A 24,738-nucleotide genomic window follows, 5' to 3' on the forward strand; every position below is an offset into this window, starting at 1 on the left:
AGAGACAGAGAGAGAGAAAAAAAAGAAATGGAGAAAATAAACAAAACCACAAATTAGTTCTCTGAAATGATAAAATTGATAATGTTTTAGTCATGCTAATATAAAGGAGAAAAGACTCAAATCACTCAAGTTAGGCATGAAAGAGAGGACATTGCTACTAGTTTTGTAGAAACAAAAAGGATTTTAAGGGAGTGATATGAACAATTATACTTCAACAAATTAGATAGCTTAGATAAAATGGACAAATTCCTAGACTAACATAAACTACCAAAACTGAGTCAAGAAAATGCCAAAAATCTGACTAGACCTAAGAGGAGTAAGGAGATTGAATTAATAAGAAACTTTCCATGGAGAAAAGTCAGGTTCCTATGGCATCACTGGTGAATTCCACCAAACATTTAGAAAAGAATGAATACCAATCAGTTACACCATTTTGGAAGAAATAGAAGAGGAAAAAATATTTACCAACTCATCTAATGAGGCTAGGGTTACCATCATACCATCACTAGACAAATACATCATAAGAAAGAAAAACTATGTATCTTGTGACTCTAGACACAAATGTCTTCAAGAAAATACTAGAATCCATATATAGCATCATATAAAAAGGATCATTATATACCATGACTAAGTAGATTTTATCCCAAGAATGAAAAGGTCATCGTACATTTGAAATCAAATGATGTAGGTCACCATATCAGTAGAACAAATGAGGAAAAACACATAATCATATCAGTAAATACAGAAAAAGTATTTGAAAAAAATCCAACACCCTCTCATTATAAAAACACTCAGCCACTAGGAATACAAGGGAACTTGGTCAACCGAATAAACTGCTTCTACAAAAAATCCAAGCTAACATCATACTTAATGGTAAAAGACTAAATTCCCCTTAAGTTCATAAACAGTACAATGATGTCCACTCTCACATTTTGTTCAGCATTGTATTAGAAGTTCTAGCCAGGACAATTAGGCAAGAAAAAGAAATAAAAGTCATCCATATTGGAAAGGAAGAAATAAAACTATTTCTATGTGCTGATGAAATGATTTTATATCTAGAAAAAAATCTTAAGAAATCAAAAAAAAAAAAACTCTCAGAACTTTAAATAAATAAGTTCAGCAAGCTTTTAGGGTATGAGATCAGTATATAATATCATTTGCATTTCTATACACTAGCAATAAACAATCCAAAAAAGAAAATAGAAAATCATTTTTATTTAAAATAATATGAACAAATAGAGTACTTAGAAGTAAATTAAGCAAAGGAGTCCAATATCTGTATACTGAAAACAACAAAACATTGTTGAAAGGTATTACAGAAGACCTAAACACATGGAAAGATGTTCCAGTGTTATTTTTCAGAAACTTAATATCGTTTAAGTGGCAATTATTCTCAAATTAATCTATGTATTCAAGAAAATATCTATCAAATTCCATCTTTTTTTCAGGAATTGACAAAGTGATATTGAAATTCATGTTAATATTTAAAAAACAAGGGTAGCCAAAACAGCCTTTAAAACAAAGCAAAGTTGGATAACCCATAATTTCTGACTTCAAAACTGAATACAAAGCTACAGTAATCAAGACAGTTTGGTGGTGGCATATAGACAAACACGTATATATATTGAAAGAAATTGAGAGTCTAGATATAAACCATGACATTTCAAGTCAATTGATTTTTGGAGCATGCCAGAGAAATTCAATTTTGTAAGATAAACTTTTTGACAAATTGTGCTGGAACAATTGGTTCTCCACCTACAAAAGAATAAAGCTGGACTCCATCCTTATTTACATCAGAATTAACTGAAAATGTATCATAGACCTATATGTAAGAGCTAAAATTATAAAACTCATAAAAATATGTAGCAGTAAATATTCATAACTTTAGATATTTCGCGAAAAGCACAAATTACACAAGTGAAAGATAAATTTGACTTTATCATAGTTGTATTGATCCGGGATCTACAGAGAAACAGAATCTGTGTGCGTGTTAGTGTGTACATGTGAATATGTGAATGGGTGTGTGTGTTTAAAGAAATTTATTATAAGGTATTGGCTCATAAAATTATGGAGTCCAAGAAGTCCCACAATATGCCCTCTGCAAGCTGGCAACCCAGGGAAGCTGATGATACAGTGCAGAGGGCTGAGAGCTGAAGAGCTGCTGGTATAAATCTCCATTTGAGTCTGAAGTCTGAAGTCCTGAGAATCAGGAGAACTGAGGGCATGGGAAGATCAGTGTCCCAGCTCATGTAGTCAGGCAGAGATGGAACATTCAACGTCCTTTTACTGCATTCGGACTCTCAAATGATTGAATGATGCTTACTCACATCGGAGAAGGCCATTTGCTTTATTCAGTCTGCCAATTCAAACGCTAGTGTATTTTGGAAGTGCCATTACAGACAAATCCAGAAATAATCCCTAACCAGATATCTGGGCATCCTCTGGCCCAGTACAGTTGATACATAAAATTAATCATCAAAATAATTAAAAAATTTTGTGCTTCAAAGAACACAATTGAGAAAGTGAAAACACAACCTAGTGAATAGTAGAAAATTTTTGCAAAATGTATATGTGAAAAGGAACTTGTAGCCAGAATAAATAAACAACTTTTACAATTCAGTAATACAAATAACCCAACTGAAAAATTGGCAAAAGATTGAAGTATACATTTCCCCAAAGAGGTTATCTAAATTGCAAATAAACACATAATGAGATAACTTCACATCATTAGAGAATAGGAAAATGTATATTAATACTAAATGGAAATACTACTTCACACTCAGTGGGATAGATATAATTTAAAAATACATGTAAAAACAAATATTGACAAAAATATGGAGAAACAGGGACACTCATTCATTGCTGGTAGAAATGTGAAATGATGTGGCCACTTTTCAAAAATAGTTTGGTAGTTCCTTAAAATGGCAAACATAGAGTTACCATATACTTCTACTGCTACCATGTATCCAAGAGTATTGAAAACATGCTTCCATGCAAAAATTCCTTGATAAATATTTACAGCAGAATTTTGATAATAATAAAATGTTAGAAACAATACAAATGTCTGTCAACTAATGAATAGATTCAAAACCATGATCTATTCATGCAATACAATATATTCAGCAGTAGAAGAGAATAAAGTAGTAATATGTGTTATAGCATGAATAAAAAATAAAAACATTGTATGTGAAAGAAACAACTCAGTTTTCTGTTGCTTTAACAGAATACCTGAGACTGGGTAATTTACAAGTAAAAGAAATTTAGGCTTTACAAATCTGGAGGCTGAGAAGTCCAAAGTTGAGGGTTTGCATCTGGTGAGGGCCTTCTTACTATGTTGTAACATGGCAGAGGGTATTTATTATAGGCCAAAGCAGATCAAGTATGTCTGAAATCTCTTTCTTTTTTTTCTTATAAGGCCACATTCCTATTGAATTAGGACCCCATCCATATGACTTCATTTAACCTTAACTAGCTCTTAAAAACATCTCTAGATATATAATCTCATTGGGGTTTATATTTCTAGCACATTAACTTTTGAGGGACATATTCAAACCATAGTACTATATATTATATACTTGATTTATATGAAACATCTAGAATAAGCAAATCTATAAAAACAGAAAATAGACTGATGGTAATCTATGGATGGGTAGTAATGGTGAGGAAGATTTGGGGCAAAATTGGGAATGACTGCTAATATGTACAGACTTTCTGGAGTGATGCAAATGTTCTAAAATTGATTTTTGTGATATTTTTGTGAATTTACAAAAAACATTTTAAATTTGAAATAAGTGTATTTTATGGTATGTAATTTATATCTCAATAAAACTGTTAAAAAAAATGAGATACTTTACACCTATTAGAATGCCTAAAATTTTGGAAGTCTGATAGGACAAATTGTTGACAAAAACGTGAAACAGTTAAAGCTCTTACATATTTTCTTGGGACTTTAAAATGCTATGTCCACTTTGGTGATTCTTTTGTAGTTTCTTATAGAGTTATAAACTCACCACAGAAAATTGTGACTCGAATTTCTATGAATTCACTCATTAGAAGGAAAAATATGTTTATCCAAACAACTGTACATTAATGTTTATATCAACTTTATTCATTACACAAAGGAATTAGAAAAAAAATTACTTTGCCAATCAGGAAGTGAATGGATAAATAAATGTATTGTTCACAAATTATTGTTGCATAATGAACCACAAACTTAGCAATGGAAATATCATAAATTTATCATTTTAAGGTTCTGAGGTTAGAAGTCCAAAATAGGTCTCATGGGACTAAAAGCAAGGTGTCAGCAGGTTTTTCTTTCTGGAGGCGAGAGTATGTTTCCTCACCTCTTCCAGCTTAGAGGCTGCTCAGGTTCCTTAGCTCGTGAACGCTTTCCTCTACCCTCAAAGCAAGCAACGTTATATCTCTGACTAGTCTTCTGTGGTCACATGCCCCTTTGACCAAACATCTATGTATGTCAGTAATGGTTCTACAAAAAAAGTTACACACACACACACTTACTCATGTGAACACATACATACACACTGACAGAAATATTTATTTTAAGATACTGGCTCATAAGATTATAGAGGTTGGCAATTCTGAAATATGCAGGGCTGGCCAACAGACTGAAAACTCAGGCATAATTTCTTGAGGCAGAATTCGTTTTTCTTCAAGAAACCTCAGTCTTTGCTCTTAAAACCTTCAACTGATTGCATAAAGTCCACCCACATTATGAAGTATAATCTATTTTACTTTAAGAGAATGGATTGAAAATGTTAGCAACATATCTAAAACATTTTTACAGTAACATCTATACTATTGTTTAACTAAAAAAAAAAAAAAAAACCAGACATCATAACCTAGACAAACTAATACATTAAATTAACTATCACATCAAGAAATCATACTGAGTCTACTTGGTTAATTCAGAAAAATCTCCCCATCTCAAAGCCGTTGATTTAATCCCAGCTGCAAAGTGCCTATAGCCATGTATGGTAACATTTCACAGGTTCTAGGAGTTAAGACATGAACATATTTGGGGTGACATTATTCTGCCTGCCACATTCATATAAGGCTACAGCACTCAGTGATAAAGTAGAAAACTTCAAATATGTTCATCAAAATAGAATCTCAAAAACATTCTGCTAAATAAAAACAGACAGATGCAAAACTGTACATGCTGGCAATTTTATGAATCCATTTATCTAAAAATGGAAAATAGATAAATCTAATATATAGTTATAGAAAGTGGGTGAGTGGGTTGTCTGGGGCCCTAGATGAGAGCTGGGACTGACTAGGAATGGATAAAAGAAAAGCCTTTACGCTGTTCAAAATATTCTGTGTATTGATTGTGGTGATTATAGCACAGATACATGCATTTTTCAAAATTAGTGTAACTTCCTACTTTAAATACCTGTATCTTATTTATGTATATGTTATCCCAAAATTGATTCTAAAATGAAAACAAATGCAACAACAAAACAAACGTAAATGTAACCTCTTTATTACACAGTAGCTATCAAGCTTTGGGCCTTATATATTTGGGCATATATATGCCAAAATATCAACAGTGGTTTTTCCTGGTAAGTGGATATATAATGTTCATTTCGGTTTGGTTGGCTTCTGTAATGTTTGGGTTTTCAATGAATGTGTCCTTTAAAATAATATGGAAGATATTTCCAGTAACAAAGTAAAATGAACCTACTTTTTAATCCAGAAAGTCAAATTCTAAGAAAATATTTTCCTATGGTTGGAATCAGAGATGCATGCAAATTTTATAAGAAAGAACACTCATCCCATCATGTTTCAGAAAGTGAGAAATTACTTTTAGCCTAACCATCCAAAAGTTGGAATAGAAATGAGATGGTAATATAGTTTTGATATTTGTCTCTGCTCAAATGTCATGTTGAAATGTAATCCCCAATCTTGGAGGTGGGGCCGGGTGGAAGGGGTTTGGATCCTGGGGGCAGAGCCCTCATTAATGGCTTGGGCCTTACCCTTGGTCGTAAGTAAGCTCTTGCTCTGAGTTCACATGAGATCTGGCTCTCTAAAAGTGTGTGGCACTTCCTCATCGCCCCCAGTTCTCTTACTCCTATTTTAGTCATGTGAAGTACTTGTTCCACGTTCACCTTCTGCCATGTGTTAATGCTTCCTGAGGTTTCCCCAGAAGCAGATGCTGGCACTTTGCATCCTGTGAACCCTGCAGGATGATGAGCCCATTAAACCTCTTTCCTTTATAAATTACCCTATCTCAGGTATTTATCTATAGCAATGCAAGAATAGCCTAATGCAGAAAATTGGTACTGAGGGGTGGGGTATTGCTATAAAGATACCTGACTATGTGGAAACGACTTAGAAACTGGGTAACACACTGAGGTTGAAAGCACTTGGAGGGCTCAGAAGAACACAGGAAGATAAGGGAAACTTCAGAACTTCTTAGAGACTGGTCAAATGGTTGTGACCAAAATGCTGGTAGTGATATGGATAATGGAGTCAAGGATGACATGGTCTTAGATGAAAATGAGGAACTTATTGAGGACTGGATCAGAGGTCATGTGTTATGCCTTAGCAAAGAACTTGTTCGCGCCCTAGAGATCTGTGGAACTTTGAACCTCGTAGTAATGATTTCAGGTATCTGCTAGAACAAATTTCTAAGCATCAAAGCATTCACGACGTGGCCTAGCTACTTCTAACAACCTGTACTCATATGTGGGAACAAGGGAATGACTTAAAGTTGAAACTTCTGTTTAAAAGGTAAGCAGAGAATAAAAGTTGGAAAAATGTGCAGCCTGGCCATGTGGCAAAGAAAGCAAAAGCCTTTTCAGGAGAGCAATTGAAGCAGGCTGTGGAACAACCATTTGCTAGAGAAACTTACTAACTAATAGGGAGTCCAGTGCTGAAAGTCAAGACAATGGGAAACAGGCCTTGAAAGCATTTTGGAGACTGTCATGGCAGCCCCTCCATCACAGGCCTTGAGACCTATGAGGGAAGAATGGTTTCAGGGGCCTGACTCAAGGCCCCACTGCCCTGCTCAATCTCAACACACTGCTCCCCACATCCATGCCACTCCAGCTCAAGCCTTGGCTCAGAGGACCCCAAGTACAGCTCAGGCCACTGCTTCAGAGAGTGCAAGCCATAAACCTTGGTGACTTCCATGTAGCATTAAGCCTGTGGGCACACAGAGTGGAAGAGTAAATGAGACTTGGCACCCTCTGCCTATATTTCAGAGGTTGTATGGAAAACCTGGGTACCCAGGCAGAAGCCTGCTGCATGGGCAGAGCCCCCACAGAGAACTTCTACTGGGGCAATGCCAAGGGAGACTATGGGAGATTGGAACCCCCACTCAGAGTCCCCACTCAGGTACCACCTAATGGAACTGTGAGAAGGGGGAAATTGCCCTCCAGACCTGAGAATGGTAGATTCACTGGTAGCTTGGACCCTGTGCCTGGAAAAGCCACAAACACTCAACAACTTATGAGAGCAGCCACTGAGGCTGAACCTTGCAAAGCTGCCCAAGGCTTTGGGAGTCCAACCCTTGTAACAGTGTGCCCTGGATATGAGACATGGAGTCAGCGGAGGCTATTTCAGAGCTTTAACATTTAATGACTACCTCTGCCTCCTTTCTTTTGGCTAATTTGGTGAGACATCGGCTCACCCAATGCCTATACCCTCATTGTATCTTAGGAGTAAATAATTTCTTTTCAATTTTACAGGCTCATAGGTTTAAGGGACTTGCCTTATTTCAAATAAGACTTTGGACTTTTCAGTTAATGTTGAAAGGAGTTCAGATTTTGGGGGACAATTGGGAAGTTATAATTGTATTTTGCAATGTGAGAAGGATGGGAGATTTGGGTGGGAGCAGGGGCAGAGGGCAAAATGATGTAGTTTGGATATTTGTCTCTACCCAAATCTCATGTTGAAATGTAATCCCCAATTTTGGAGGTAGGGCCTGGTGGTAAGTATTTGGATCATGGAGGCAGATGATGGGGGCCATCACTTTGGTGATAAGTGAGCACTTGCTCTGAGTGCGTGTGACATCCGATCATTTAAAGTGTGTGGCACCTCCTCCCCACTCTTGCTCCTGTTTTGCCATGTGGGATGCCTGCTCCTGCTCTGCCTTCCACCATGAGAAACAGCTTCCTGAAGCATCTCCAGAAGCAGATGCTGGCACTATGCTTGCTATATAGCTGGCAGAACTGTGAGCCAATTAAACATCTTTAAAAAAAAAGAAAAAAAATTACCCAGTCTTAGGCATTTATTTATAGCGATGCAAGAGTGGCCTAATACAGATGATGTGCGTGGAGCCATACCATGGAGTGCTATCAACCATTGAAATGTCTGTATACCAAAAATACTTTCTGACATAGGAAAGAGAGTGTCAGTTAAATGTACACAATACAAACATCTAAAAATTATAACTGCATACATATAGTGATCCTATTTTTATGTATTTTTAAAACAAGTAACTGATTACAAAATTGTTAGTTGTATTTTTGCATTTACTCATGACATTTATTATTTGTATCTTTTTTTTTTTTTGAGACAGAGTCTCGCTCTGTCGCCCAGGCTGGAGTGCAGTGGCCGAAACTCAGCTCACTGCAAACTCTGCCTCCTGGGTTTATGCCATTCTCCTGCCTCAGCCTCCTGAGTAGCTGGGACTACAGGCACCTGCCACCTCGCCCGGTTAGTTTTTTTTTTTTTGTATATTTTAGTAGAGACGGGTTTTCACCGTGTTCATGAGGATGGTATCTATCTCCTGACCTCATGATCTGCCCGTCTCGCTATATTTTGTGCAATGTCAACAATAAATTTGTATTACTTTTATCACACAAAACACATAGGATATGACTGGAATATAGGAGATGCTAAATAAATAGTGTTTAAATATAAATAAAATTAATCAAAATGTTCAAAATGTGATAATATGACTGCATATGGTTAGGTGTTGCCATTGTGTAATGGGAAATATAGAAAAGACTTGAAATATCAGCAATAGAGAGTTGAGCTACTGTATATTTGTATATTAAATTACACTATATGGAATTGCTACTTTTACAGCTCAAAATGATCAAATATTGGAGTTTTTACATATTTCAACCTAACATATTGGTAAGATACTTTAATGGGTAAATTATGGGAATAAAATACCCCTATGGAATACATATGAGAATACAATATCATTTCTGCCCCAAAGTAGTAATAGTTAAATCTTCAGTCTTGTGAAAGTAAAACTTTCAATGTTAATAATTTTTAAAAAATTAGCTTGGACTCAAAATTCATTTTTTTGTAGTAGCAGCAGTATATGAGGTAATGATATCTACAGTGTAGCCCACAAAAGCCTATTTAACCCACAGTGCAGCTGAAATATAGTAGTAATTTATCCACATAAAATCATGTTCATAATAATGTTGCTTTAGGGAGTTGAATGCAGAGTTTATTTCAAATGGAAACATTAGAAAACATGGCTTTCTTGGGACTAGAGCCCATGTTCCTTTTGTTTTTCATTTTAGTTTTGCTAAAACTGCTTTAAGAACGTTTGTGGCACCACAAAAGCATGTTTTGCTTCAAGCATTCATGGACTGGTCTGGCGATGCACAGTTTTGCTGCTTCTGTGTCTGTTGGCCTGGGCAGATGAGAAGAAGTAGGCCAGGCGTCTGAGGACTTGGACTGCATCCTGTTTTAGCCTAATTTCCTCAGTGCCATTGGTCAGGTCACTAAAATATTCTGGGACCAAATTTCCATATTTGATGGAAATATATTTTTTCACAATGTATGCAGTGTGGTTATTAGTAAATATAAAGAAATTGGTCAAATGTTATTATATAACGTAAGTTCTGCTGTGGTTTTATAATAAAAGAATTCATAGTATTAGGCTAATAATTTAACTTTGTGGATCCAAAGTACAACTGAATGCTACTAATAAGAGAAACAGAAACTATTCCCTAAACGTGTTTTGTTTTAGATTGGGTTTTATGTGTGTTTAACCTCTCTCTCTCTCTCTCTCTCTCTCTGTGTGTGTGTGTATACATACAAGCACATACATAAAATTGTTTTCTCTTGTAGAAAATGATATGTAGGACAAAGAAGGGCAGAATAACCTTGGGGAAATACATACACATGAATGTAAATAAATCCCACACTAAGTAATATAACATTACATATTATAAATAAGGAATATTATTCCTCTAGTGGAACATCAGAATAATGACTGTAATTGTCAGGTGCTGTTCATTATAGTATGTTATTAAATCAATATAGGAAAAGAAAATTTTTAACTTACAACATTATAAAAATAAAGGAGAACAAAACAAAAACAAGACAAATTGATAATGGCAGAACACACCCAATAACATGCTTTATGCAGCTAACTATACAGGTTATTTAGTCATAAACAAAGTATACTGACATTAACATAGCTTTTATGCTTTTGACATAACACTTACGCTTTTGATATAGCACAGTTGTAGTATTTAATTTCTGGTCCCTGTTTCATTCTTTATAGGTGTAAACTGTGAGCCACATGTAGCTAAGGAAAATAAATCTTTTCTCCTCTGTTTTCATTCATTTTTGCTATTCCTTTTTTACATGCCCTAAATGACATTTTAATCCATGTGGTTCCTATCTGGAATGACTGTTTTCTTGTTATCAAGAGATAGTATAGGATATTATTTAAGAGCCTGACTCTAACCCTAGACTCTGGGTTTAAATGCCAGCCCTGCCATTCCTACCTACCTGACCTAGAGCAAGAGGCTTCATCTCTCAGAGGCTCAGATTCTTCTGTACAATTGGAAATGAAATAGGATTGATAGAAGAATTAAATGAGTTCCTGCATTTTGTACAGTTCTTGAAACATTGTGATCTTTGAATAGATGTCAGCTACTACTATTATTTCTGTCTTTTCCTAAGTGTTCTTTAAATGTTGCTTGTGTATTCTGTGCCGCTGGTCTTGGGGCAGGCGTAATAATAATGTTAATAAAAAATAACAGAAAGCAATGTTTATTTAGTGCTTACTATGTGTTGTGTATTGTGCCAAGTACTTTAAATAATATCCACGGATCTTCACAATACTTGACCAAAGCAACTTAAGCAACTTACCAAAGCAGTTTAAGTAATCTGCAAAGATCATATTGGCAAGAAAGAGGTGCTAGAATTTGATTAGATCCATGCATAATACTTATTCCAAAAGAAAACTAAGGAATGCCCTTTGGATGTCCATTGTCATGTATGCTACGTTCCAAATAAGCCTGACTACAAACTCTGGAGAATCCATTATGACGTTTCCTTACCCTGCTCACTGGACCATAAGGTCCTATTAAGCACTTTCTGTTTCACTGCTTAATATTTAGATAACAAGTAATCCATTTAAGCAACTTTACAGCTCTGGATTTTGTCCAAATGTGCAAACATTCCTTAAAATATTCCAAAGAATGGCAGGAAGAAGATTTCAATTATATGACAGAATAGAAAATTAACAGAAAATTTAAATGGCTATGAATTACTACACTTTAAGGGCATCATCTGAAGTTAAAACTAGAAAACTGCTTTGTTTAAGGAAGAAAACTCTTTGCCCTAAATTAAATACTGCAACTTTGTTTTTGAAAAGTTTTATTTGGACTTCAAAAGTCAAGTGTGTGTGTGTGTGTGTGTGTATGTGTGTGTATGTGTGTGTGTGTGTGTGTGTGTATACATACTTTATATTTCCTTTATTTGAATAACTTTACGCAAGATGTTTAATGTCCCATTCAAAGACTTTACTTCTCCCTTCTTTTTGTCATTTGTCATGCACCAATATGCACCTAGACTTATTGACACCTCTGTGTTACCTCATTGATATTTTTAAGGCTTCCAGGTTGTCACCCCTGCATTTAACTAAGTAACTGGTATGAGTGTGGAAATGAATATTTCTCACATTCTTGTGAAAGAATTTTAATTTAGGAGTAAATGATTACTTGCTTATACATCCCCAATCCCTGTAAGTCCCAAGCAGAATATGAGTCAGATATTTGGAATATTGAGTTTTTTCAGCTTCCAAGAGTGTGTCCTTGATTCCTTGAGATTTGAATGAGAAATATGAGACATGGTGATCAGACCATGTCTTATCATGGTGATAAGAGATTCTGAAAAGCCATCCCACTTTCTATCTGCATCAGTGATCTCAAGGGATTTCATGTCACGTGTCCTACTCAAGGATATATACATTTGTGTGAGTGTATGTAGTAAAGTATGCACATATGACTGAAAAAATTAGATATAGATTTATTTGTGCTGCTTTCTAAGTGTGAAATTTTCAGATATATTTCCTATTTGTCCTTTTGATTATTTAAAATAATGCTGTTATAAAAACATTAAGATTAGACAAAACAGACAAAATGAATTAATATTTAATAAGGAGGGCAGAAGGATATTCACTGGGAGCGAACATTTGTGTTGTAACATGAAGCTTTCCATTAAAATCTGTTGTATCATCCCATTGGGAGTAGTTCTAGAGAAAATATCTCTGAAGGTGATGAGTGAGAGAAGGTGCCAACACAAAACAGACAATTCTATAGTGCCTATTAAGATGATGACAAATCATGTAAGAGAAAAAAATATTTTAAGGTGCATGACTGTCAGCTCCCTGGTTCTCAGAGCTTTTCATTTTGCCTTAATCACTGTTCCCATTTTATTTGAACAGAATGTGAATCCTTCATTTACTAGTGCTTTGTCTTTCTCTCATTCATTCATTATTTATTAAAAATATTTGTTGCTTACTCAATTCTAGGCACAAAAGAGGGAGGTATAAATATACAGACCCAATCTCTGGTAGACACTGTCAGTATCTGATCCATGTTATTCAGCTATTATGGACATTATTACCATGTACTCTGTGTGACTTCCACTTGCCAGTCTGCACTTGTGCTAAAGATCAATTGTGCACAAACTGCAGATAGGCCTGTTAAACTCCCCAAGCAGATTGAAAATGATGAGAAACTAACATCTCTTGGATTTTACATTTAACTTGGATTTTGCCTTTACCAATGACTCTTGGGAGTTGGGATATAAATATCCAAGTTTTCTTTCCCTGTTGGGAAATAATATTGAGGTATGTATATGGTGACATTTATCAGAAACTCCTCAGGGTTTAGGCTTCAGTTGGTCACTGTAGAAAATATCTTAATAGTCCACCTTTTATTAGGGCTAACGCTTTCCTCTATTGCATCCCTCTCTTTTTTGTTTATTCATATAAAGTTCACTCCAGAAATAAAGTTCTATCACTAGAATCCTAATCTCAGATCAGCTCTTGGAAGAACCAAACCATGGCACAATACCTGCAATCGTGTAAATTACACTGTAGTCCAGTGTATTTCAAGATAAGATCCTATACCAACTGCATCAGAAATCAACTATAAAACTTGATGACAGATGAGCCAAAATCTCTGACAGAAGAGCTTGGTAATTTATACTTTTAACCTGCCCCCCAGTTGATTTCTGTGCTACCTCACATTTGAGAATCATTGGCCTAGTAGCTGTCATTGTATTTTGTAGGTTTCTGTCTTTGATTTGAAAAGATATCGAGTTGTAATGATTTAATAAAATTATTTGCCAAATATTTTATGTTTCAAGAATTAAAATATGTACAAATAAGGTTAAAAACTTCAAGAAAATAACTATTTTGGTTATAGTCTTTAAAACAACAAAGTGTATTTGAAATTCATGAGAATCTTTAAGTGTCAAATATATTATTAAAGTAGGAAAGAAGGCTAAGGCATCATTTGTATATATTGAGAGTAGAGCCATACCCAATAAATAATATAAAATAATAATTATACTTTGGTGAGAGTATTTTGTGTTTTGGCTGAGGATATTTTTTGCATTTACTTATTTCTTCATTCATCCTTAAAAATAATTCAATAAACATGTACTGAGTAAGACAAACAGATATTAAATTAAAATATAGAGGCAAAGAAATGAAGGAGAAAGATATGGCTCCTACCCTGAAGCATAGTCTCTCTATATTAAATCTAAGACATTCCTACTGTAACATAAACCTGAAAGAAATTCAAAAATGAGGTATTGCCCTAAATTTCACATGGAAGAATCTATAATTAATGATTAATATTTGTGATATGCTATTCTTTAAAAAATCGTCATAACTTTCTCTATGCCTTTGTTATTCTACAGGAATTGTAGTGAGTGAGGGGAATATATTTACTTCTTGTACAGGAGACGTGGCACAGTATGGAGGAAGATGTGAATTTTTTCACTTTTTATGCACTTACAAAATTCTCCAAATTAAATTTACTGCTGTAGCATTTTTAAAAATTTAACCCATAGTGTGGATAAGTTGTCAAATACTGTTATTTTCAGTGATTTCAAAATACATGCTTACAATCAATATTGGAAAGCCTATTTTTCGTTTAGGAGGATAGAGCATCAATTGTATCTAATTTTTCCAGAAATCAGGTCTGGTTACATGTAAGGCAAATATTCTGTCAAAATATAGGAGCCATATTTTCTTTCTAAGTTTAGACATAACAATGAACCCCCTCTTATACTTATCTCCTGTAATATTGAAAGTTTGGAATCTCAAATTTCAGTTTTCAAAAGTATTTAAAAATTTCTTGGTATTTGATGGCACTATCTTAAGCAAAACAGATTAGCAATGATGTTTTGTATAATACAACTATACATTTAAAAACTCATTTTCATAAGCTCAAATGCTTGCTTGAAATACTGTCATAATCATCTCTTTGTGCAAAACTTGAAAATTTTTCCTTCTAAATCATATGCTTATGTAAGTTTCCTATTAACAATTCATTCTTCTCAAAACCCACTTCCCGCCAGCCCGGATATCTTGACTTGTTGTGTTCTAACAGTTAAACAATTTGATGATTATTTTTCTCTCTTGTTTTCCTCTCACAGTTTGAACTTTTCCTGCTACCTTTGAGTTTGTTACCTTTTTCTTGAAAATAATATGCATATTTTAGAATCATTTCCTATCCCCTGATTGTTTTCTATAAGCAATAACATATATTGATACTTAAAATGATGGCATATTCTACCACTTAAGATAGAAAATGACACAGACAATGTCAAAATAACCACCTGCCATTGAAGTTGTAGGTGGAGAAAAATATTGCCAGTCTTAACATCTTCTGCATTATAAGCTTTCCTCTCAACATATTGTTGGTGAAGTGTGAAAAATGATTTAATTGGTGAAGTTTATCCTCCACCTCTGTTATATACAATTCACATTACACATTACACATACTATATACAATCTTCTACTGAAAGAAGAAAGAATTTTCTGTACTTTTGGAACTTTGCAAGTGAAGTATTTCATGTAAATAGATAATTAATGGGTAAACAGAAGTATTCTATAACTGACCTTTGTTTGTGAACAAGGCTGTCCTTCAAATTGAAGTACATCTGTGGAATGAGAGGAGAGTGGTCATAAAATTAGGAGTCAAGTAATTTCTTCATGATCTTTATTTTCTTACATCTTGGGCCCACATGGATGTGATAAGACTTTGCTAGCCAGATCCTTTACTTACATACTACATTCCACTTTTAAATGATTTTTCTTATCTTCAACTCAATTAAATATTTATAAAACAATCAAGTGTTTTTAAACATAGTAAAAGAGGAAAGAAGAGAAGGAAGCTGTTCATATTTTGATCTACATTAAAAGGGCAGTTGGTTAGGTAGAAGTGGTCAGACTGTTGCTGCCAGTAGCATAACAATAACAGAATAAACATAATTTTCGGGGTAAATTATTATGTCTCCAGGGTCCACATGTCTCTCTTTTTGAGGATATTCTCTTTTCCGGTGATAACTTAGAGGTCTTGGGTTCTATTTATGAATGAAGACAAACTTCTGAGAAACATCTGCTTCATGCTGAAATCACACTAAAATGTCAGAAAAGAGATAAAAGTTGATACACCATAAAATCAAAAATGGAATAGGAGAAACAGCAATATATTGTAGAAAACTGAAAACAGCCCAGGCACGATGGCTCACACCTGTAATCCTAGCACTTTGGAAGGCCGAGGCGGGAGGATCACCTGAGGTCAGGAGTTCAAGACCAGTCTGACCAACATGGTGAAACCCCATCTCTCCTAAAAATACAAAAAATTAACTGGGTGTGGTGGCGGGCACCTGTAATCACAGCTACTCAGGAGGTTGAGGCAGGAGAGTCACTTGAACCTGGGAGGTGGAGTTTGAAGCTAGCCGAGATCACGCCACTGCCCTCCAGCCTGGGCAACAGAGTGAGACTGAAACAAAAAAAAAAGAAGAAAGAGAGAGAGAGAAAGAAAGAAAAGAAAGAAACTAGGAAGGAAGGAAGGAAAGAGAGAGAGAGAGAGAAAGAAAAAGAAAGAAAGAAAGAAAACTAAAAACAAATGAACACATGATAACTGGTTAGAACTAGAAGAAAGTGCATTCTAATGCAATCGTAGGTAGAACCCAGCAAAAACACATTTGAATCACAGAACTGCATAAATTGGAGGCACTTCTGATAGTTGGGTGTATGTTGGGCTGATAAAAAGAGAATTGTTTGGAAATCTGTGTAAGGAATAATCACCTGCTTTGAACTGAAGATCAGTTGTCTAAACAGGTGAAGTCAGACATTGCTTCAGACTTGGGGACCCAAGCATAGCTGAGGATGAAAATACTATGTGGAAAGGTGAGCATCTTTGGAAATCTATATAGAGCATGGTAAAACCACCTCCTCCACTCTGCTGTGAGAACACTGGCTACTGCGTTTGCAGTCTTCAGGCAGAATGATAAATAATTCCTCTCTAGAGAAACAGAGAGTTTGACAGTTGAATTTCCCTGAGAAAAAGCTCAGCAAGATTATCATACAGAGAACATGTGCAGTTTATATATGTATAAAAATGACAAAAGATACTGTTTATAAGTATACAAAAAGGGAACAAGAAAAAGAAAAAATATTTGACATTTAAAATATATTAGAAAAAATTAAAAACTCAATAGTAAAGTGTTGGAAAATAAAGTTACCAAATCAGAACACAAATGGAAAAAAACATGAAAAGATGACAAAAACCAGATGACCCACCCACAATACATAAACAATAGGAATTTCAGGGCCGGGCGCGGTGGCTCAAGCCTGTAATCCCAGCACTTTGGGAGGCCGAGGCGGGCGGATCATGAGGTCAGGAGATCGAGACCATCCTGGCTAACACGGTGAAACCCCGTCTCTACTAAAAAATACAAAAAAACTAGCCAGGCGAGGTGGCGGGCACCTGTAGTCCCAGCTACTCGGGAGGCTGAGGCAGGAGAATGGCGTGAACCCGGGAGGCGGAGCTTGCAGCGAGCTGAGATCCGGCCACAGTACTCCAGCCCGGGTGACAGAGCGAGACTCCGCCTCAAAAAAAAAAAAAAAAAAAAAAGAATTTCAGAAGGAATAACAATAAAAAGAGAAAAAATATGTCGGTGACACTGGAAGCTAGAATTCTGCATCAAATATAATTACTCATCACATGTGATGGTAGAATAATGCTGTTGGGTGTTTGCATAGTGTAGGGTTAAAACACAAACTTAGAGTCAGATTTCAGGGGTTTTAATTCTGGAACAGCAAGTCTCTACATAATTTGGGGTTTAAATTTCAATTTCTTAAGTTTTTATTTTTCCCAGGAAATCAATGATTCTCTTACTGGGTTGTTCTGAGGATTAAATAAGTAAACACACATAAAATGCAAAGAGTAGAGTATGGCATCTAAGAAGTTCTTAAGAAGTTGTTATAATTATTTTTTAACAGACGTACAAATCCTCAAGAAATTTACTTTCTTCATATAATTTCCAATGTGCTACTATAAGATATGACCCATTAAAATTAAAGTCATAAATTAAGAATAAAGAAATGAAAACAAAAAAGGGAGGGTTCAATGCAGAAAGGAGTTGATAGGAATTGCTAGGATCAAGTTAAATGTCAATCCCAAGGTGACAAGGTGACAATGTGACAAGACATAAGCTATCCCACAGAATTAGAGAATAAACTTCAGATTAGAGAAGAAAAGGACAGGGCCTCAAGAGTGTTTATCAAAGAACAAAATTAAACCAATGAATTACATAATGTGTGGACAAAATGAAAGTATATAGTTCTGGAGTAGAGGTATGGGATGAATTAATGGGAAGTAATATTTAATCCCTTATAAGAAAATAAGGAAACAAAATATTAAGTGCAGTTAAAACTATATATATATATGTAAACAAAACAGAGAAGAGTGAGGCAAAGCATGATGGCTGAACAGAGCACTCCATCTATCTTCCCCCAAACAGGAATACTGGATTGAACAACTATCCACACAAAGAAGCACCTTCATAAGAACCAAAAATCAAGCAAGCAACCACAGTACCTTATTTTAACATCATATTAAGGAAAGAGGCTAAAAATGACAATCTTAAATCACCTACACCACCCCTCTCTACTTCCCAGCAGCAGCCACATGATGCGGAGAGAAAATCTGTGTGCTTGAGGGAGGCAGAGCACAGTGATTGTGAAATGTTGCATTGGAACTCAGTGCTGTCCTATCACGGCTGAAAGTAAGAAGGGGCAGGACTCAGTCAGTGCCCAAGGAGGGATTATTTAGGTCAGCCCCAGCAGTAGGAACATGAGTTCCAACAAGCCACACCACCACAGGCCAAAGGGCTCTGGGCTTCTAAATTAACTTGGAAGGCAGTTTCAGCCACAAAGGATATAATTCCTGGGAAAGTCCTGGCACTGTGCTGAACTTGGAGACAGTAAATTTGGGGTGCATGCAATCTAGTGAGACACCAACTGAGGTGGCTAAAGGAGTGCTTGCATCACCCCTTCTCCTACCCAAGACAGTACAGCTTGCAGATCCAGGAGAGACTCCTTCCTTCCACATGAGGAGAGGAGGGAGAAGAGTAAAAAGGAATTTGTCTTGTGAATTGAATACCAACTTGGCCACAGGAGAAGAAGTCACCAGGCAGAGTGCTGAGGCCCCCATTCCAGGCCCTAGCTCCTGGATGACATCTCTAGACACACCCTGAGCCAGAAGGGAATCTGCTGCCTTGAAGGGAAGGATACATTCCTGACAGGATTCATCACCTGCTGACTAAAGAGCCCTTGGGTCATGAATAACTAGCAGTGATAGCAAGGCAGTATTGCCAAGGGCCTTGGGCAAGACTCAGAACCATGCTGGCTTCAGGTGTAACTCAGCACATTTCCATCTGTGGTGGCTATGGGGAGAGACTCCTGCTTGAGGAAAGGAGAGGGAAGAGTAAAGGAGACTATCTTGCGGCTTGGGTGCCACTTCAGCCACAAGTGGGATTCTGCTATACCTGATTCCAGGCCTTCACTCCTGCATGGTATTTCTGGACCTGCCCTAGGCCAGAAGGGAGCCCACTACCCTGAAGCAAGAGATGCAGGCCTGTCAGTATTCACCACAAGTGAATCGAAGAACTCTTGGGCCATGATTGAACATCAGCACTAGCAAGTCAGTATTTGCTGCAGGCCTGTGGCAGTGGTGGCCACAGAGAGAGTCTTTTCTACTTGAGGAAAAGGGAGGAAAAGATGGAAAAATCTTGCAGCTTGGGTGCCAGCTCAGCCACTTTAGATAGAGCACCAAGTAGATTCCTAGGTTCCCAACTCCAGGTCCTGACTCCTGTTCACCATTTCTAGACCTACCCAGGGACTGGGATAACTCACCTCTCTGAATGGAAGAGAAGAAGCCTGACCGGATTTGCCGCCTACTGATTGTGGAGCCCTTGGACCTTGAGAAAATATAAGTGATAAATAGGCAGTGGTCACTGCAGGCCTGGGTGGGACTCAGTACTGTGCTGGTTTTGGGTCAGACTCAGTGCAGTCCTAGTGGTGATGCTCACATGGGTGTTATTGTCACCCCCCAGGCAGCTCAGCACAGGGATGAAGATTCCATTTGTTTGGAAGAAAGTAAGGGAAGAGAACAGGGATCTCTGACTGGTAATCCAGAGAATTCTCCCAAATCTGACCCAAGAGTGCCACGGTGGTGCCTCTGTGAGCCTGCAAGAACTAGTGTACTACTGGGCTTGGGGTGCCCCCTAATGCAGATACAGCTGCGGTGACCAAAGACTTAGATCACAGCAACTAAGTACCTTTGAACACTTGGAAAGCCTTCCCAATAGAAATAGGTACAAAGAAGCCCAGACTGCGAAGACTACAAGAAATATCCAGCTCTTCAGTTCCAAGACACTGAAAAATGTCCACAGGCATCAAGACCATCAAGGAAAATGTTAGCTCACCAAATGAACTACCAAAGTCACCAGTGACCAATCCCAGAGAGGCAGAAATATGTAACCTTGCAGAGAGTAGATTAAAAATATCTCTATGGAAGAGCTCAATTAAAGTCAAGATAAGACAGAGAAGGAATTCAGGATCCTATCACATAAATTTAACAGAGATTGAAATACTTTTTAAAATCAAGAAGAAACTCTGGAGCTGAGAAATGCAACTGCATGCATAAAAATGCATTGGAGTCTCTGAACAGTAAAAGTGATCAGGCATAAGAAAGAATTAAGGAATTTGAAGACAGGCTATTTAAAAACACATAGTCAAAGGAGAGAAAAGAAAAAAGAATACAAAAGAATGAAGAAGATCTACAAGATCCAGAAAATAGCCTCCAAGGGATACATCTAAGAGTTATTGACCTTAAAGAGAAGGTAGGCAGGGCGCAGTGGCTCAAGCCTGTAATCCTAGCACCTTGGGAGGCTGAGGCGGGTGGATCACCTGAGATCGGGAGTTCAAGACCAGCCTGACCAACATGAGGAAACCCCATTCTACTAAAAATACAAAAATATTAGCCGGACATGGTGACACATGCCTGTAATCCCAGCTACTCAGGAGGCTGAGGCAGGAGAGTTGCTTGAACCCAGGAGGTGGAGGTTGAAGTGAGTCAAAATTGCACCATTGCCACCAGCCAGGGCAACAAGAGCAAAACTCTATCAAAAAAAAAAAAAGAAGGTAGAGAGAGTGATAGAAAGTTTATTCAAAGGGATAATAACAGAGGACTTCTCAAACCTGGAGAAATACATCAATATCCAAGCACAAGAAGGTGATAGAACATCAAGCAGATTTCACCCAAAGAAGACTACCTCAAGACATTCAATAATCAAATTTCCAAAGGTCAAGGATAAAGAAATGATCCTAAAAACAGCAAAAGAAAAGAAACAAGTAACATACAAAGATCTTCAGTGTGTCTGGCAGCAGACTTCCCAGTGGAAAGCTTATAGGCCAGTAGAGAATGGCATGACATACACATAGTGTTGGAAAAAAAAATTGTCCTAGAATAGTATATCTGTTGGGAATAGGCCCCCAGATCTGGCCATAAACAGGCCCCAAAACTGGCCATAAACAAAATCTCCACAGCACTGTGACATGTTCGTGGTGGCCATGATGCCCATGCTGGAAGGTTGTTGGTTTACTGGAATGAGGGCAAGGAACACCTGGCCCACCCAGGGCGGAAAACTGCTTAAAGGCGTTCCTGAACCACAAACAATAGCATGAGCAATCTGCACCTGAAGTACATTTTCCTGCTGCATGTAACTAGCCAGACACATCCCTTTGTTTCGTCCCATCCCTTTATTTCCCATAAGGAATACTTTTATTTAATCTATAATCTATAGAAACAATGCTTATCACTGGCTTGCTGTCAATAAATATGTGGGTAAATCTCTGCCTGAGGCTCTCAGCTCTGAAGGCTGTGAGACCACTGATTTCCCACTCCACATGCTATATTTCTCTGTGTGTGTCTTTAATTCCTCTTGCGCTGCTGGGTTAGGGTCTCCCCGACCGAGCTGGTCTTGGCAATATCCAATAAAAATATCCTTTAAACATGAAGGAGCAATAAAGACTTTCCCAGACAAACAAAAACGGAGGGATTTTATAACATCAGACTTATTCTACAAGAAAATGCTAAAGGGAGTTCTTCAATCTGAAATAAAATGATGTTTATGAGCAATAATTCATCTCATCTGAAGATATTGCACAAAATTCACCTGTAATAGTAAGTACACAGAAAAACACAGAATATCATAACACTGTAATTCTGGTTCATAAACTACTCATACCTTGAGTAGAAAGACTAATAGATGAAACTATCAAAAGTAAGAAATACAACAAATTTTCAAGACATAGTATAGAAAGACATATAATAAGACAACCACAAAAAATTAAAAAGCAGGGAGATGAAGTTGCAGTGTAGAGTTTTTATTAGTTTTCACTTTGCCTGTTTGTTTATGCATTCAATGTTAAGTTGCCATTGATTTAAAAAATAGGTTATTGTGGTCAGTGGAGTGCAGGTGTGGCTGGAGAAGCTGTGGCTGGGCAGGGATCAGCACAGCACAGGCCAGGCAGTGAGCAGCTTGGATCTTCTTAAAGGGCTCCTGGCCAATCTCTTTGAAAGGATCTGGTTTTGGTTTTGTGCTTTCTTTGTCCATGAGTTCCTGACGCCTCTTCTCAATTTTCTTATTCCTGTTTATAATGTATTCCTGGATGAATTCCACTGCCTTGTTGGGCAGCTTGGTGCTTATAAAGTGCAGCGTCTCTTTGTGAAATTTGCTTTGCAGATGCTTCTGGATCTCTTCCTCTTCGAATCTGCAGAACTTGCACACGGAAGAGGCCAAGTGAATCCTCTTGGGTGCGTGGTCCTGCATCCTGTCTCTCCTCCTTTACTTTTCCCTTCTCTTCTTCACTTCCTCATCTCGTCGTCCTTCTCTCTGCCTACCAGAGTCACAGAATTCATCCTCACCTTTGAATTCTTCATCTCCTGAGTGGAAGTTACCAGGAGATCATTTTCTGAGAAACCTCCTTCGCTGTCAACCCAGGCTAGTTTGGCGTCTGGCTCCTTACAAATCTGGAACTGCTTCCGTTTCCTTCCCATGCCATCTAGTCCGAAGGGTCAAACCCTCTCCTTCTGGGTGGATCCTGATCCTGCATCCTGTCCTGCAAGTGACCACACCCATAAGGCCAGCGCTGTCATAGCCACCCGCCCCCTGCACGCCCATCAAGCCTTAGTCAGGAGCCAGGGACTGGGAGAAGAGCCAAGGAGTCTGCTGCCTGGGGAGAGGGCCTTCCCAGACCCCATCCACTCACGTGGTTAAGCTCTTTCTAGGGCGTGGATAGAGGCTCAGGGGAGGCCGAGGGTATCTTGATGGGGTCGCTGCACATGAAGGTGCCGGGATTGCTCTGGTCCTGGAAATGGCCCTGGCCCCGCCCAGCATGAAGCCATCGAGGGAGCCCTACTCCAGGGCCAGGTGTCGACATTCACTGTACTGCGGCTGAAAGCTGCCATTGCGGTGGAACCCCAGGTCGAAATCATAGTCGTAGCTGTAACTGGGGCGGTAGGGGCTGTGCTCTGGCAGGCAGGGCATAGAGTCATAGGACTCCAAGGTCTGCAAGTGGAAGGAGTTTTCCCAGCCCTGCATGCCCTCCCCACCGTGGCCGCTCCCGTCCCTGCCTTCCTCCTTGGACACCATGTCCCAACGCTGGTTGATCTTGGCAATGAGGGAGTTGGAATTGTAGGTGCCTCGCTCTGGGCCATAAGAGGCCATGTGCATGGAAGCAACCCCAGCCACCAGGCCACCTTTGCTTGCCTTGGTGGCCTCCTATAAGACTGGGCCGGCTGCTGAGCAATTCGAGAAAACCAGTCTCCATATGGCTAAGAGTTTCTTGAACAACAGACAGATACCTCGGGTGTGAGGCCCCTTACACCAGTGAAACTGGTGACACAGAAATGGGAGGAGATGGCAATTTAGGAGGTGAGGATACGGAAGAGACACCTGAGGAGGTGGCGGCAGATATCTTGGTCCAGGAGATTACCACAGCAGTGAGGGCTATAGATGGGGAAGGAGCACTGCTCTGGAGAGCAAGGCGAGTCTGAAGGCCCTGTGGATACAGCGGACAACAGTAGTGATCCTCAGGCTGAACAGCTGCTGGAAGAGCACATGCTCTGTGTAACAGCGTCTGAGTAGGGGACCACGAGGCCAGAAGTGAGGCTGCGGAGGCTGGAAGTGGGGCTGAGACAAAGGCAGCAGAGGCAGAATGCGGTGGAACCATGGCTGCTTCTGCTGCAGCTGCCATGGAAGTCCAAGCAAAACAAGTTGATGTGTAATCCGAAGATGTTGTTCCCACAGAATTGATGCTCATTTCCCTGTTCGAAGGGATGTGATATATGATGGATACCTTGCCCTTTCTCCTTTGGCTTGTAAGCAGTACTAGGGTGTGTATTACCTTAAAATGCTCTAAACTAATATTGTTAAAGAGACCCAGCCATTTCTTCCTGAACAGTGCACCTCATGGCTTGTCTTGTGCAGTCAGGTAGCTTCCCGCCTGGGTTTGAAAGCTGCAGAAGTTGTACATTCACCCTAGCAGCTGTGACATTTCTTGACACCGCAGTTGAAAAATAAAGTTGGATAATTAGAAATAAAATAAAATAAATAATTACAGGCTAAAAATGTGATGTGCAATCTCATGGTAACCTCAAATTTAAAAACGTATAACAGATACATACAAAAAAATTTTTAGAGAAAGAAATTAAGACAACCAAAGAAAATCACCTTCACTAAAAAGAAGACAGGAAGGAAGGAAGGAAAAGAAAGCCACAAAATAACCTGAAAGCAAATAAACAAACAGGCAGGAGTAAGTCCTTACTTATCAATAATAATTTGAATGTAAATGAACTAAACTCTTCCCATCAAAAGACATAGAGTGGCAGAATACATAAAAAACAAAAGTCCCAA

General features: G+C 38.0%; 1 pseudogene; it reads right to left on the reverse strand.

The window, feature by feature from the left end:
* LOC105503512 overlaps positions 1 to 24,145 on the reverse strand; it is a 37,858-nt pseudogene extending 13,713 nt beyond the window's left edge.
* Positions 24,146 to 24,738: the final 593 nt, after the last annotated feature.

The sequence above is a fragment of the Colobus angolensis genome, unplaced genomic scaffold, assembly GCF_000951035.1.
Source record: "Colobus angolensis palliatus isolate OR3802 unplaced genomic scaffold, Cang.pa_1.0 Scaffold86, whole genome shotgun sequence".
NCBI lineage: Eukaryota > Metazoa > Chordata > Mammalia > Primates > Cercopithecidae > Colobus > Colobus angolensis.